At 44.7% G+C, this 14956-nt stretch overlaps 2 pseudogenes; both read left to right on the forward strand.

Moving 5' to 3' along the window:
• The first annotated feature begins 577 nt into the window (after nucleotides 1–577).
• On the forward strand, nucleotides 578–11023 carry LOC122144803 (annotated as a pseudogene).
• Nucleotides 11024–11943: 920 nt separating this feature from the next.
• Nucleotides 11944–14956, forward strand: part of LOC122144810 — a 17853-nt pseudogene continuing 14840 nt past the window's right edge.

Raw genomic sequence — 14956 nt, forward strand, 5'->3', positions numbered from 1 at the left:
GAGTGTTTAAAAGAAATGATCCACCCCTTTTACTTTGCAAACCATTATAAATACTAAGTTGGTCACATAATCTGAAATTGCCAGCCAAGAACATCCAAAGGTAAACTACTGAATTCCTTTTTAAATCCATCCTATAAATCATAGCATATTTTTTTTAATTATATAAAATATTAAAGAATGTTAAATATTGTTGTTATTACACTTTAAAACATATTCATCTACTAGATGCTGTTATACAAAGGCTACCTTTTAAATGAGGAATTATATAAAAAAGTATTTTGCACTAGTTTTATAAACATAATAAGCATTAATATGCTCAGAACAGAGGTATTATTATTATTACATTACACTATATAAGTACATATTGTTTCTTAACAGCTATGTTTCCATTGATTCTACTATCTGGTAAGCCGATCATTTTCAATATATATATTTTTTTTTATCATTAACTAAATACAAGTCTATTATAAATGCGTGATTTGGTTTTTGTTGGGCTGGTAAAAGTATTTATATTCTATTGTCTAAATTTATTATGTTCTTGTGATCATATTAAAGACTACAAATGCCTCTTAAACAGGTTTTATTACCTTTGCCTTGAGTGTCCCTCATCATTATGTCTTTGTGAATGAATCCATGACTTGGGCAGAAGCTCAGAGATACTGTAGAGATAAATACACTGATCTGGCCACCATTGGAAATGAACAACAGACAGTCCAGTTGATTGACACAGTGAATGATGATTCCATTGATTTGGCCTGGATTGGACTCTATGATGATCTGAACAGTTGGAAATGGACTCTAGAGGATAGTGATTTCTTCAAGGTGGGAGAGAAAGACTTTAGGAACTGGTATAACCCAGGACCAGACAATTATGGAGGACAAAGTATGTGTATGATTATGTACAGTGGTACATGGTATACGACATACTGTTTCGAATATCATCCTTTTATCTGCTATGATGGTAAGCAGTTTCATTAATAATATAGGACACTGAAAAACAATTAATTATATTCAATTACAATTATTCTTAAATAATCAACACTCACTAAAGTTCAAAACTGTATTTAAATGTTTCAGGAAGACAGAATGCCAGTGCTAGTTATGTGTTTGTCTACCAGGACAAAAACTGGACTGAAGCACAGAGATACTGCAGAGAACATCACACAGACCTCGTCAGTACCAGGAATGAGACTGAAAACTTCAAACTTCAATCATTATTTTCATATTATAACTTTTTTTTGGATCGGACTGTACAGAACCAGATCTTGGTCAGATCAGAGCAAACTCATCATTCAGTAACTGGAGAATAGTACAGCCAGATAATGCTGGAAACAGTGAATACTGCACTGCAGTGTCCTTTAGTGACTCTGGGAGCTGGACAGATGAAAACTGCAAGAACACTGCATTACCTTTCTTTTGCTACAGTGGTAAGTAGATATCTGTCTTAATGGCCAATATTATTATATAACACTAATACTGGCCACTTTATCCACAGTCCCATTTTTGGTATCTTCTCATCAATATCACTTTGTGTTGGTTTTTGTGTTCAGTCTTAAGGTGCATTCACACTAGTAGTTGGTTCTCTTGATTTGTTTGATCCAGACCAAAAAAAAAAAAGAAAAACAACACATTTGATCCTGGTCTGCTTAATGTTCACACTGACATTTTTTAACACTGAACCTAAAGATTTTACCTCCTTGTTGCTCCACGTTTGCCCTCTGCTCATTTTGATTTGGATACATTTTGAATATCGCATCCTGTTTTTAGTTAGTTTAGAAGTATTTGGTGCATGTTGTGTTAATATTTAATTCGAACTGCAACAGAGTTGGTTTGGAAATGGACTGAGACCCATCTTTTTAGCAGTCTTGGTCCGCTTATTTGGTGCATACCAGGGTTCAGATGGCAGCATTCACATTCATTTAAATGAACAGTACTAAAAGAACAAATCACACCAGAGTTCATTTTAATCAAAACCAAAACATGACAAGTGTGAAAGCACCCTTATTGACCAATATTGTCTAAAAAAATTTGTTAAAATTTGACACTTTGTCCTTAGTTGTATCTTTGATATCTTCCCGCCAATATCACTTTCTGTCTGAGAATATGACCTGGACTGAAGCTCAGAGATACTGCAGACAGAATTACACTGATCTGGCCACCATTGAGAACATGGAGGAAATGAACAGACTTATTAACACATTAATGGGTGTTACAATGGTTCAGCCTGGATTGGACTGTATGATGATGTGAACAGCTCGAGATGGTCACTGGAAGACAATGATTTCTATCAGGAAGGAGAGAGAGATTTCAGGAACTGGTATCATGAACCGGACAACAGTGGTGGAAAACAATTGTGTGTTTACATGGATTATGCTGGGAACTGGTTTGATATATCATGTGACAACACGCTGCCATTCATTTGCTATGATGGTAAAGACATTTAGTTTGTGAGATGTGTTACTCATATTCCATTGTCTGTTTCTTTATATATATTTAAATATATTTATCATATTTATATTACAGGTAGAGTGATGCCATTCAGAGTTTTATCAGAATTAATAATGGGACAAACTGGGCAGAGGCTCATAGATACTGCAGAGATCATTACACAGATCTTGTTAATGTGAGAAATCAGACTGAGAACCAGAGGATCCTTGAGACAGCAGGTGGAGGAGTCTGATAGGGACTGTACAGAAACAGGATTTGGTCTGACCGTCAGATTACCAAATATGAAAGACTGGAGACCAGCCATTTCCATATTCACCACAACAACCAGATAATGGTTATGGCCAGTGGAATATTCCACATTGTACTGCTGTATTATTCAACCCAATCAGGCCGATGGATTGATGAGGTCTGCTTATTTCAGCATGCCTTTCATTTGCTACAAACAGTGAGTTAATTTATACTATTTTGTTTTTTCACTTTGAGTTTTAGACCTCATTTGGTCGTTTTACCTAGAGCATTGTAAGACTGGGTAAATGGAATCCTGGGTTATCTTGTTTAATGTTTCACAGACACTGCTCATAATTTACCATGGGGTTAACTATTAATCCTGGGTATCCATGAATGGACGTTTTCACATCCCTGAACTGGGTTAATGTGCTTATTCACATATCCATGCTGTCAGTGTCATTGACTGGATGAACACAGACCACCACCAGGGGCGTGTCTACATGGGAGCCGGGGGTGGCACCGGAGAAATCACTGAAATCAGGTTGGCCACCCCAGGTGGCTCTGCACTCGTTTCAGATATTGCGTGTGCACACTCAAACTTTGTCCTTGCATCATTGAAGACAAGAAGAGCTTTTTTAATTCATGTGACGAGTAGGCTTATCTATCTAAATGGAAGCAAGCTGATTATAGTCAGCCTTCTCTAGTCATTTATTTTATTCATTTATTTGACTTAAGTGCTGTGTGTGTGGCTGAAAAACAAAAGTTATACGTTTTGAATGGATTATAGCCTAGAAAGCTCACAAAGTGTGCTCCCTTAAAAAGCTTTCACTCTTTGTTCATCACGATCTCACAAAGTTCTGTTATGACCAATGAATCTCTCTACACTGCGTGATCAATTTATTATTTACATCATATACACTCCATATGTTATAATGAGAGGTTTCGATTGTATAACCCAGTACAGAACAAAAACTGGGTGTGTGTTGTAGCCTTTGATATAAGACCAAACCAGCCATGTACTGTCATGAGGATGATGAAAGTGTTTTCATTTGATTTGAGTAAAACTTTAAGTGTTTTTTCACTGAATATGTACAATTTCTCATGCGGTAACATCTAATTTATTTGATTTTATTCAACCCAAAAATATTAACCTAATTAACCTGTACATTAGGTTACAGTGATAAAATGAAATTTAAGGGTTAGATGAGGTAGGTTATCTTAGGTAGCACCCTAAGATAATATTTGCAGGTTAGCACTTCTTAATAGTGTACCATCTATCTGCTCATTTTTGGTCATTTCGCGATCACACTCAGCCTGCTACCCTGCCCTTACCCTAGTGCCCCAAGTCCCCCATTTAAATGTTCTAGACCCCTGCGCATGACCTGTTTACATAACGGCTCTAGCATTGTGCATCTTCATTTTATATATTGCTCACTGTACTACCAAGTCTTGATTGAATTGATTTTTTAGATCATAAAGGTAAGAATGAGAACAGCCTCTACCTCAGTCCAGTTGATGTGTTTCATGTCACCAATTGATATTTTTCCCCTCAACACTGAAACTCTCTGTGTAGCACAAGATGCTGTGCTTCTGTGACTGTCCAAAGCATTCAAATATAAGCATTTGAATATATAAATTAAATTTAATTTGGTTTTAAACAAGTGAGCCCTACATTGACCCCTTATAGTGATTTCATTTTAATTTATAGGAATTGCTCCAAATCTTCATGCACCCGTCAGTATCACTTGGTGTTTGAGTCTAAAACCTGGACTGAAGCTCAGAGATACTGCAGACAGAATTACATTGATCTGGCTACCATTGAGAACATGGAGGAAATGAAGAGGGCTCATTAAAACAGTTACGTAGGACTTTCTATGGCTTTCCGCTTGGATTGGTTGTATGATGATCTGAACAGGCTGGATATGGTCTCTGGATAAGTACAGCGTTAGAGGGAGGATTTTAAAAGCTGGTTGTTGTTCAGCAGCAATGTGAAAGCAGGTGGACAGAGTCTGTGGTGTTTACATGTCATATACATAAGGTGAAGATGGGATGAAAACTTTTGCATGCAAACACACTTCCCTTTGTTTTGCTATGATGGTGAGAACAGCTGTTGACTTTCAAAACAATTAATTACAAAAACGTTTTTTAAGATTCCACAATGTATATAACATATTTAAAATTGTTTCCCCACAGGGAAGAACAAATGCTACTGGACATTATGTGGTTATTTACCATAACAAAACCTGGACTGAGGCTCCAGAGTTACTGCAGAGAACATCACACAGACCTCATCAGTATCAGGAACAGAGACTAGAAAACTACAGGAGTTCAGTCATTAATTTCATCTAATTCAGGTTTTAGGATTGGACTGTACCGAACCAGATCTTGGTCAGATCAGAGCAATTCTTCATTTAGTAACTGGAGAACAGGACAACCAGATAATGCTGGAAACAGTGAATACTGCACTGCAGTGTCATTTAGTGACTCTGGGAGCTGGACAGATGAAAACTGCAACACTGCATTACCTTTCATTTGCTACAGATCTGACTAAATCCTAAATCCTGAAAGAGTTTGGCTTCAGATACTCACTCTCAGCTATTTATATATTGTATATAAACAGTATATGAATGTTTATTAGACTAAACTATCAATAGCAGTGCTGTGCAATAAACACTACACACAACAATGTTGGTAATATAGTTCCAAATGTAATTACCTTTTTGTGGTAAAATAAATAAATAAATAAAATAAATAAATTTTGTTTTGCTTGAATTAAAAACCATTTACCATGTGTTCATATTCTAACTGTGTTGTTTACAAACTGTTCATCCATTACTCCCAGATCAGAAATCTTTAAGATGCAGAGATTAGCACATAAATGTACATTTTTATATTTCCATTTTTTTTGTCCATTCACAGCATTAGCATCGTCTGCGTCCAGTATCACTTTGTGAATGAGTTCTAAGACCTGGACTGAAGCTCAGAGATACTGCAGACAGAATAACACTGATCTGGCCACCATTGAGAACATGGAGGAAATGAACAGACTGATTAAACACAGTTAATGGGAGTTACAATGGTTCAGCCTGGATTGGACTGTATGATGATGTGAACAGCTGGAGATGGTCACTGGAAGACCAATGATTTCTATCCAGGAAGGAGAGAGAGAGATTTCAGGAACTGGTATCATGAACCGGACAACAGCTGGGGGAAGAATAATCTGTGTGTATACATGAATTATTATGGAAACTGGTTTTGATGCACCCTGTGACATAGATGTGAATACATTTGTTTGCTACGATGGTAAGACATTTGAATTTACATTCTAATCCTTGTTTTAATCAATCCCTCCCATCAGTGACTATTACATGTATTTGTTTGTTTTTGATGCAAAAGCCCAATTCCAGCCCCCCACAAAACTTTTTTCTTTTTTATATGGTTAATGCCCCCAAAAGTTTTTAAAAATTTTCTTGGTAAAAACTTAAAAACCCCCTGAAAAGTTTTTGGGGGGTCAATTTTAAGAGACAATTGAAATGTCCATGCTCATATTGTGTACACACGTAATGTATTGTATTGAACTACTATGAATCAAGAATTGCGGCTCTAAGGAATTTTTTTGACTAAATCATTAGTAGGATTTTTGCACCATAGGAGGAAACAAAGTCTATGACCTAGAATTAATCAAATACTTTTTTCTCTGCTGACCCAAGCTGATGCTAATGTTTTTTTTTTGTTTTGTTTTTTTTTAAATGTTCATTTTTTTAATTTATCAAATTTCAAATAATAGGGAAAAAGCCCTCTAGGTTTTGGCGGTTGCAAATGATTACAGGACCTGGACTGGAAGCTCAGAGCTACTGCAGAGAAAAAATACACAGACCTGGCTGGTATGAGGAATGAAACAGGCGTCAACAGATACTGAATATTTACACTTTATCATTAATTTTTGTATGGATCGGTCTGTCCCAAAGAAACAGGCAATGGTCAGACCCAGAGCAACCCCTTCCTTCCATATTGGCTTCCGTGGACTGAAAAGTTGCTGCAAAAATCCCCGAATAATGGTATAAGTCCCCTGGGACGGGTTGGGATCTCAACCTGCACAGCTGTGCCCCTTTACAATACTTTGGCCAGTGGACAGATGAGAGCTGCTTTGCCAGTTTGCCTTGCTTTCTTCTGTTACACAGTGGTGAGCAAATATACCTTCTGTAATGAAATAAATAAATACGGGGTCATTTTACACAAAGCGCCGAAAATAGTAAAATAAACAATATATTGTTTAATTTTTGTTTGTTTTTTTACAATTTTAAATTAAAATGTAAAATGTACAATTTTAAATTTTAAATTTTAAATTTTTTTGGGTCAAAACGATCTCTGTCTTCTTTTTCACTTTCTTGGACATGATGATCATCAAACGCCCCCTTTTTCCCGATAAGTTGGTAGGTTTGTGTAGATTCGTGATTTTTTTTCTGTTATTTTAAATTTCCCTAATTTACAAAAATTCAAGTACTGATCAGTTTTTTTTTTTTTTTGTTGTTGTTGTTGTTGTTGTTGTTGTTGTTTTACTGATCAGTGATGGGACTGAAGTGAAACTTACAAGTGTAGAATATTTATCACAGTCTCAGATTGAAGAGCTTGTGGATTATACAGGTAAAGAAAAGTCATAATGTGAACAGTCATAAATGTAAAATGAATACCACCAGAATATCTCCAAACAGAAAATATGTCTTCAGCTCCGGAAGAATTTATCAGACAAGACTTCCGCAACTTCACCATGCATTTGAGAAACTATCGTAAAACCAGTCCATGAGAAATGATGACAGCATTCCTGCAAACAAGGAAAATTGTTTTAATGTTTTTGTCAAACTATCACGTACTGTACTTCACTGTTGGAGAGTTTTGCAATACTATGATAAATCTGATCTTCTGATCTGAATCTGATCATAAGTTATAGATTTTTATTAAATATAAACTGATCTTGGAACAATCCAATTTTATTCTTTTTTTTTCCTGTTGTTATTGTTTAGAATTATGCCATAATGTGCTTTCATTATTTTTAAAGATTTGCAATGATTTGTTGTACATAATCTAATGAACAATGTTTAAAACAAGTTGTTTTGTTTTTCTAATTATTGTATGTTTGTTATTGTTTGTTTAATACATATTTGCCTTGTCTGCATGTTTAAAACAGCAATTAAAAAATTTTTCCCCTTTAAATTTTGGCTGCGAGAACTTTTTCCCCTTAATTTAAATGTAAGGATTAATTTTAAATGAAGAAAAAAAAAAAAGTTTAAAATAACCATTTATCTTTTTTTTTTAAGTATTTTAAATAAAAAGTAAGATATTTTTTACTGGTAAACAATAGACAGTCTAAGAACATAGCATTCTAGCTTCTGCATTTTTCCCTGACAACTTAAAAAACTTTTCCCCTTTTCAGTGGTCACTTTTGAATGGGATCTCGCCGAGCAATCACCTTGAGTGGTACAAAGCAGGCCAATGGTCCAAAGTACCTTGGTCTGCGGGTTTGCATCTGACTCCGCCCAAAGCGGGTATATAAGGAACAGGGGAGCATTTCGCATTCAAGCTTTCCTTGGGCCGAAAATTTTGGCTTGCTGTTACAAGCTGGTTTTGTGCCCGATTCAGGGTTAAGTCTGGGTTTCTCGCGGCTCAGCGTTCCCCTGAGTGCTTCAACACCTCTGAAGAGCAAGATTCTTTCAAAAAAAGAATCACGGGCCGATTTCGTTTTTTTAAAGATGTCATTTCCCCCGTGCTTTTTCTGAGTGCGGTCGATACATGCTCCTCGTGACGGCCATGATCACTGTGTCACGTGTTTGGGCTTTCAGCACGCTGAGACTGCGTTTGTGGATGGTTCTCATTGCGGGGACATGACCATCTCGGCGTTGAGATCGAGACTCCGATTACCTTAAAAGGTATAGAGTCCCCTCTGCCACACCCCGTTCTAGCTCTTCTCGTAAGAGGGCTACTTCGGCTGGTGGCCAGGGTGATCTGAGGGGTTACGTGTGGGCTTCCCGACGGAGCCAACCTCTCGGACCACCCCCCCTCACATGCCCGCGGCGGTTGATTTTCCCGGATGAGTTTGCTGGACCCTCTCAGGCCCCTGACATCTCATTAGGGGCTCAGCGAAAGAGGACCGTGTATGTGCCGCATCACAAGGCGAGGCGAGCCCTCGGGAGATGAGGGGTTCGGCGTTGCCTCCCTCGGGAGTCGGCGTTGTCGAGTCGATCGGCTGGCGGCCGTGTTTCCGGGCAGGAGCATCGGACGAGTGGAATCCTCCGCCCTGTCCGGCTGAGGCTGGATGATTGGTTCCTGGGGGCTGCTCATCGGATGCAGCCCCCCCTCTGGTTCCTTTCTTCGGAGTGCACAGGAAGTAACCAGTTCATGGAAGGCCGCTAACTGCCGAAGCCGTTCTGGTATTTTCCCCCGCCTTCACTCCCCTGTGGTGGGGACGGCAAGGGGTATGCTGGGATTCCCCGGTGGAGCGTTCTGTTGCGATGCAACTGTGTCCACGAAGCGCCTCGGCAGGCGTGGTGGTCCCAAGCTGCCCTCCAAGGCCTGTAGTTCTCATCCACTCTTGTGGCCGAGCTTACAGAGCTGCGGCCAGGCGCCTCTGCCTTGCATGCCATGGCCTCACTTCAGGTCTATCAGGCCAAGCTGCCCCGGCGGCTGCGGGCAGTGCTGCCAGGGGTTTGCGGGGGCCTGCTACCGACCTGTCTCCGGCGAGGTCCTCGCTCCTTGGGGTCAGGTGATGTCCGCTGGTGGTCCAGGGCGCCACCTATGGCTGAACCTGGCAGATATGAGGGGAGTCGGGGTCAGCTCCTCCAACTCCGGTCCCCCGGGAGGGCCCTCCGGGCCCTTCGGTGAAATTTTGCCCCATTCTCTGGGGAAAAGGTCGGGGGCCTGAAAACCCCCTGCCCGGCCCCCGCTGTTTTCCCCCCGCCGCCCGCCCCACCTGCGCGTCCCCCGGGCCTGCCTCCCCACTGGTGGAAAGGGCCTTCCCCGGCCGCGGGGAAGGCCCCGGGGGCGCCCTCTTCCCCTAACCCTGGGCCCCGGCGGGGCCCTGGGGGGGGGGTTGGGACGTTTTCGTCGGAGTGGTCGGACCCCCCTTTCCCCCCGGAGGGGGGGGGGGAAAACCCTTTGTTCTCTTTTTCCCTTTTGTTCCCCCGGGGCCCTGGGGCCGGTGGTCCCCCTTCACTAAAGAGCTGTTTCCTCACCTGGGGGTTTAAACCCCGAGCGCGTTGGGGGCCCTTTTCCCTCGCCGCTCTGTTCTCCTCTCCCCTTCCCGTTTCCATGCAAAGCCGGCCGGGCACCCCCTTCTCTCCCTCTTTGCTGCCCCGGAAATCAGGCGGTGCCCGCCCCCCCCCCGTGGGGGGCCCTTTGCCCCCCATGCTGGGGCTGTCTGCTCCCCCCGCTGCCCCGTGGGTCCCTGAGTCCCCGCCCGCGGTTGGTTTCTGGGGAGCCTGGCTGAGCTCCCCAGGCCTTCCGGCTGGCTCATCGGATTCGGCGCCCGTCCCCCAGGTTGGGTGTCAGGCGGCGTGGTGGGCAAGGATCCCCCTTTGTCATGCGTGCGGAGGTCGCGACCCTGCTGGCAAAGGGGATGAGCCGGTCCCTCCAGCCGACATGAAGTCCGGCTTTTACAGCCCTTAACTTCATAGTACCCAAGAAGACAGGTGGGTTACGACCAATCCTGGACTTGCGTGTCTTGGAACCGAGCTCTGCACAGACTCCCGTTCAAGATGCTCGTTAAGCGCTTTTTGAATGCATTGTCCGATGGATTGGTTTAGCGTCGACCTGAAGGGCGGCGTGCTTTCATGTCTCCATTCTTCCTCGGCAGACCGTTTCTTGGTTTGTTTTCGAGGGCAGGCATATCGTGGTTCTCCCCATCGGGTTGGCCCTGTCTCCTCGCGTCTTTACGAAGGTCGCGGAGGGGCCTGGCCCCTCTCAGAAAAAAGGTGTCCGTATCCTCAACTACCTCGGACTGGCTGATCCTGGCTCACTCTCGAGACGGTTGTGCGAGCACGGGGATCTGGTGCCCCAGACACCTGCCGACTGGGTCTTCAGGTCAACTGGGAAAAGAGCAAGCTCTCCCTGTACGGGGGATCTCTTTTCTCGGTATGGAAATAGACTGGGTATGCCAGTTGGCGCTTACAGGCGGCGCGCGGTCACTGCTGAATTGCCTGAGACAATTCGGGGGGCAAGAAGCGGTTCCACTGAAACTTTTTCCCAGGGCTCCTGGGCATATGGCTCCCCGGTCATACCGCTCGGGTTACTCCATAGAGACCCTTCAGCACTGGCTTCCGACCGAGTCGAGATGGGCGCGGGGGGCCGCTCGTGACCCACTCGACCTGGCGTTCCCCGGGGGGGGCCGGGGGGGTCCCCAAATTTGTTTTTCACGATGCCTCTGCCGGGGTGGGGTGCCATTCCGGGCTGCTGCTCGGGTCCTGGACGGGGATTTGTGGCATGTAATTGCCTCGGTTCTAGCATGCGCGCTCTGCAGCTTCGGGCCCTGCTGAAGGAAAAACCGTTCTGGTCGTCGGAAAACCTGGCCTAGCCATCAACCTCAGGGGGGGTCCCTCCCCCCGCGTATCCGCTCCCATCTCCTCGGGGACCCCAAAAATCTGGGGTTCGTCCATTCCCCCCCCGGGCGGCTCAATCGTCGGCCCCCCGAGTTTCCCCCGGGCGGTCTCCCCCGGGAAAAATTTCCCCCCCCCAGTCGGTTCAGCGATTTGGGCCCCGGGGGCTCGGTAGCCTGTTTGCCTCTCAAAAAATTTCCCCAGGTTGTTTTTCCCTGACCGGGCACCCTGGCAGGGCGCCCCCGGGCCCCGCGGGCGCGGGGCCCTGCATATCTTTTCCCCAGTGAGCCTTCTTGCACGGGCTTGTGCAAGATCAGGGGCGGGGGACGGCCCTCAGGGTTTTCGGACCCCGGCGGGCCCGGGTTTCCCCCCGAACTTTACCCCCCGACAGCCTCTTTTCCCTCTGAAAAAGGACCTTCTTTCTCAGAGGCGGGCCCCCTCGGCCCCCGTCGTTTGTGGAACCATTGTGGGTTCTGGGGTCCCGGGGGGTTTGGATTGCCACCCAGGTGGTAGCTACCATCACCGCTGGCCTGCCCCCGCACCCTTTGTTTAAAGGGGAAACCTCTTGGTCCTTGTTTTTCCCGGGGCCGTGGGGCCCGAAATCCCCGTTTGGGTCGTGTTTTCCCTTTCTGGAGGGGTTGGGCGGGCTGTCTCCTTCCCCTAAGTCTTTGGCCCGGCCACCATGACCCTGTTAAAGGTAAGTCTCTTGGGAGCGATCTGTCATCAGGTTCGGGGGGCAGGGGGTTTAACCCCCAAGCCCTCACAAGCCCCCCTTTTGGGCCCTGGTGGTTTATCAGCCTGCGGGGCCCCCCTTAACCCCTTGCTCTCAGTAGAGTAAAGTTTTTTATCTTTGAAACTGCTCCTGGGGTTTTGGGCCCCTTGGGGGTGGGGCCCAGGCATTTTATTGGGCGTGCCGGGAATTGGGCCGGCACTCTCCTTTTTGAGACCCGGCCGATCGTCCCAAAGTTCCACCACCCCAAGGGATCGGGTGGTAAACTTGCAAGCGCCCGGGAGGAGCCCCCTTTACGCTCTGTTCCGTGCGTCGGCGCCCGTGGACGGGGCCGGTTGGGCCCTCAGACCAGCTCTTTTTTGTTCGGGGGCCAGCAGAGGAAAGGCTGTCTCCAAGCGGGTTTATCCCACTGGATGAGTGGATCCCATTGCCCTGGTTTATGGGTAAGACCTGCCAGCCCCCTGGGGTGAGAGCTCACTAAAAGGGCGTGGCTTCCTCCGGGGGCCTGGCATGGCCCGCCTGTAGCAAAACATCTGTAGAGCTGCGGGCGGGGTGACACCTAAACACATTGAGATTTTTATAATCTCCGTTAGCCGGGAAAGCCCGTGTCCTCCGGTGCTTCGCCCCTCCCGGGCCAATGGGACCTGCTCGGGGGGGTTCAACCCGGGCTTTATGCGCCATTCCACTCCGCAGGACTGGATCGTCTGGCTATTCCCCTCAGGTGGGTTCCTCGAGTGAGGAACCTGGGTTCCCCCAAAGCACTGTTGATGTCCAACACTTTGTGCATCCCCTTTGGTCAGCCTGTGGGGGGACTAGGTCCCCCTCCATGTGTTGTGTTTCCCCCTCTTCTGGAGGCAATCCACGTGCAATATCTCCACAGTAAGTCTCTCTGCAGCATGTGTCTTTCCCTTGGAAAACCCCTCTTGCCAGCTCTGTCGTTGAAACTTCCACCCTGCGGGCTGGGTACCCCAGAGTTCTTATGTATCAACGCCTTGGTAGATACCTGCCTTGATAAGTCCTGCAGGGCAGGCGGCCTGCCAGCATACATCCAGCTGGAATATGCTCCCAGTGTATTCTGTTTTGAGCTATAGGCCCTCATTTTCGTGCTGGCCCCCCGCGACGGGGTGTTTTATCACCCCTGGGGTCGGCGGGAAAGACAGCCATGTGGCTTTTTGTAGGGCCCCTTTTTTGGGCGTGGCGGCCGACTAAAGGGGGCGTCGGTTTTGGTATGCCCCCTCGTTCCCCTGAAGGGGGGGAGGGGGTTTCGACCCCCTTTTGCCACATCGCTGTTCGCTGAAGGGCCCGGGTCACTGGCTCGGCTCCTCAGCGAAGGAACCCCCGGTTGCTGGCGTTGCCCCTTATATACCGGCTTTGCGGGCTTCGCGATGCAAACCCCGAAAAAGGTACTTTCGCTTTCCATTGGTTTTCGTTTTGTACCATTTTGGGGGTGAGGGGGCCCGGTGAAAACCCCTTTGGGGGCGTCTCCGTTCCCCCTTTCCCGGGGAGCGGGGTTATACCCAAAGTAACCAAGGCGTTTTTCTGTTTTGTGAGAAAGGCTGCTGTTAACTTCCATTCAAAATCATTTTGAACAACAACAACGTCTTTGAGAGTCACTTTGTGTACGAACACTAACAGATGACAAATACACATCCCACAATCTGTCTGCGTTGTTTTACTGTAGCTACAGGAATACATATACAACATAATCATTATTTATATTAGAAATGTAAGGCAGTACAAGCTGAACTGCTACAACTTACACGCGTACACACTGTAAACACATCCTTTAAAATCTTTTGAATCTCTTGATCATTTTTTTCAATCAGTCAGGATAATACACTTTAAAAAAGTCTTGGTTTTGTAATCACCAGCTGTGATGATTGAACAAGAAAAAAGCGATTATAACAATATAAGCTTTCCCCTTTCCTCATCCTTTATCCATCTGCCGCTTTCTTTGTGCTATTGATCAGCTTGTTAAGTGTCAAATCAAATGCACTTTATCATCGGCTGCCTGCTTGTTTTCCGTCATCTTGAGCAATGGAGGCACAATGCTGCCTGTATTTTATTCAGCTGATTAATTTGACCTGCACTTTTTTTTCTTTGTCCTTACCCGGTAAAGTTTTCAAGAAGACTCATGTTTTGGGTTTTCCCTTAATTCATACTCTGTTTTGCAGTTTAAAAACGAGCATCTAAAAAAAAAAAAGGGAAAAAAAAGGAAAAAAAAAAAGGGTAAATACACTGACAGAAAGATGTCAGATAGCCTAAAATGGAAGCCCCAGATTTGGAAATACACCCACCCCCTCCCCGCATATTATAAAATACATCTGTTGCCATCAGAAAGGTATAATGAAAGAACAGGGTAGGGAAATACAAAAAAGAAAACACATGACAAACCAGTTGGTGACATTATTTAGACTGACAAAGAGTATTTGCACAACAGATTGGGCGACCCAAAGCAATGTCCAAAACCTGACTGTGTCAGATGAGAAATTAAAAATGACAGACTCAATTTTGTTGCACAGAAGGATGGCAATAAAAAAAGGGTTTTAAAAAGAGAGAGAATATGACAAAAGGCCCCCGAAAAAGGAACCATGGGGGCCTCGTGGCGTTTCAAAAAACTCAATACCAAAACCCAAAAGGGGCCGGGAAGCGTTGAATTTTCCTCTAATCACAGGGAAGGGCCCTTTTTTTGTGCTTTTTTGAGTTTAAAATTTTTTCTTTTGTTAAAAATTTGGGGGGCAATTTTTTTTCCCCAAAATCTCAGAAGGGCAAAATATAAATAATGGGGGAAAAAAAAAAAAGCTTTTTAACTGAAAACAATTTCACTAGTTTGAACCACATATGCACATAGTACACATAACAAAAAAAGTCTGCTGATGTGAAAGTTGGCAGTCTGAGAACATTAATAACATGCTCTATATAATGTGGGCCGCTTAGCATTGACAGTACGACCTTTTCTCTGACA

Source organism: Cyprinus carpio, unplaced genomic scaffold (genome assembly GCF_018340385.1).
Source record: "Cyprinus carpio isolate SPL01 unplaced genomic scaffold, ASM1834038v1 S000006762, whole genome shotgun sequence".
Lineage (NCBI taxonomy): Eukaryota > Metazoa > Chordata > Actinopteri > Cypriniformes > Cyprinidae > Cyprinus > Cyprinus carpio.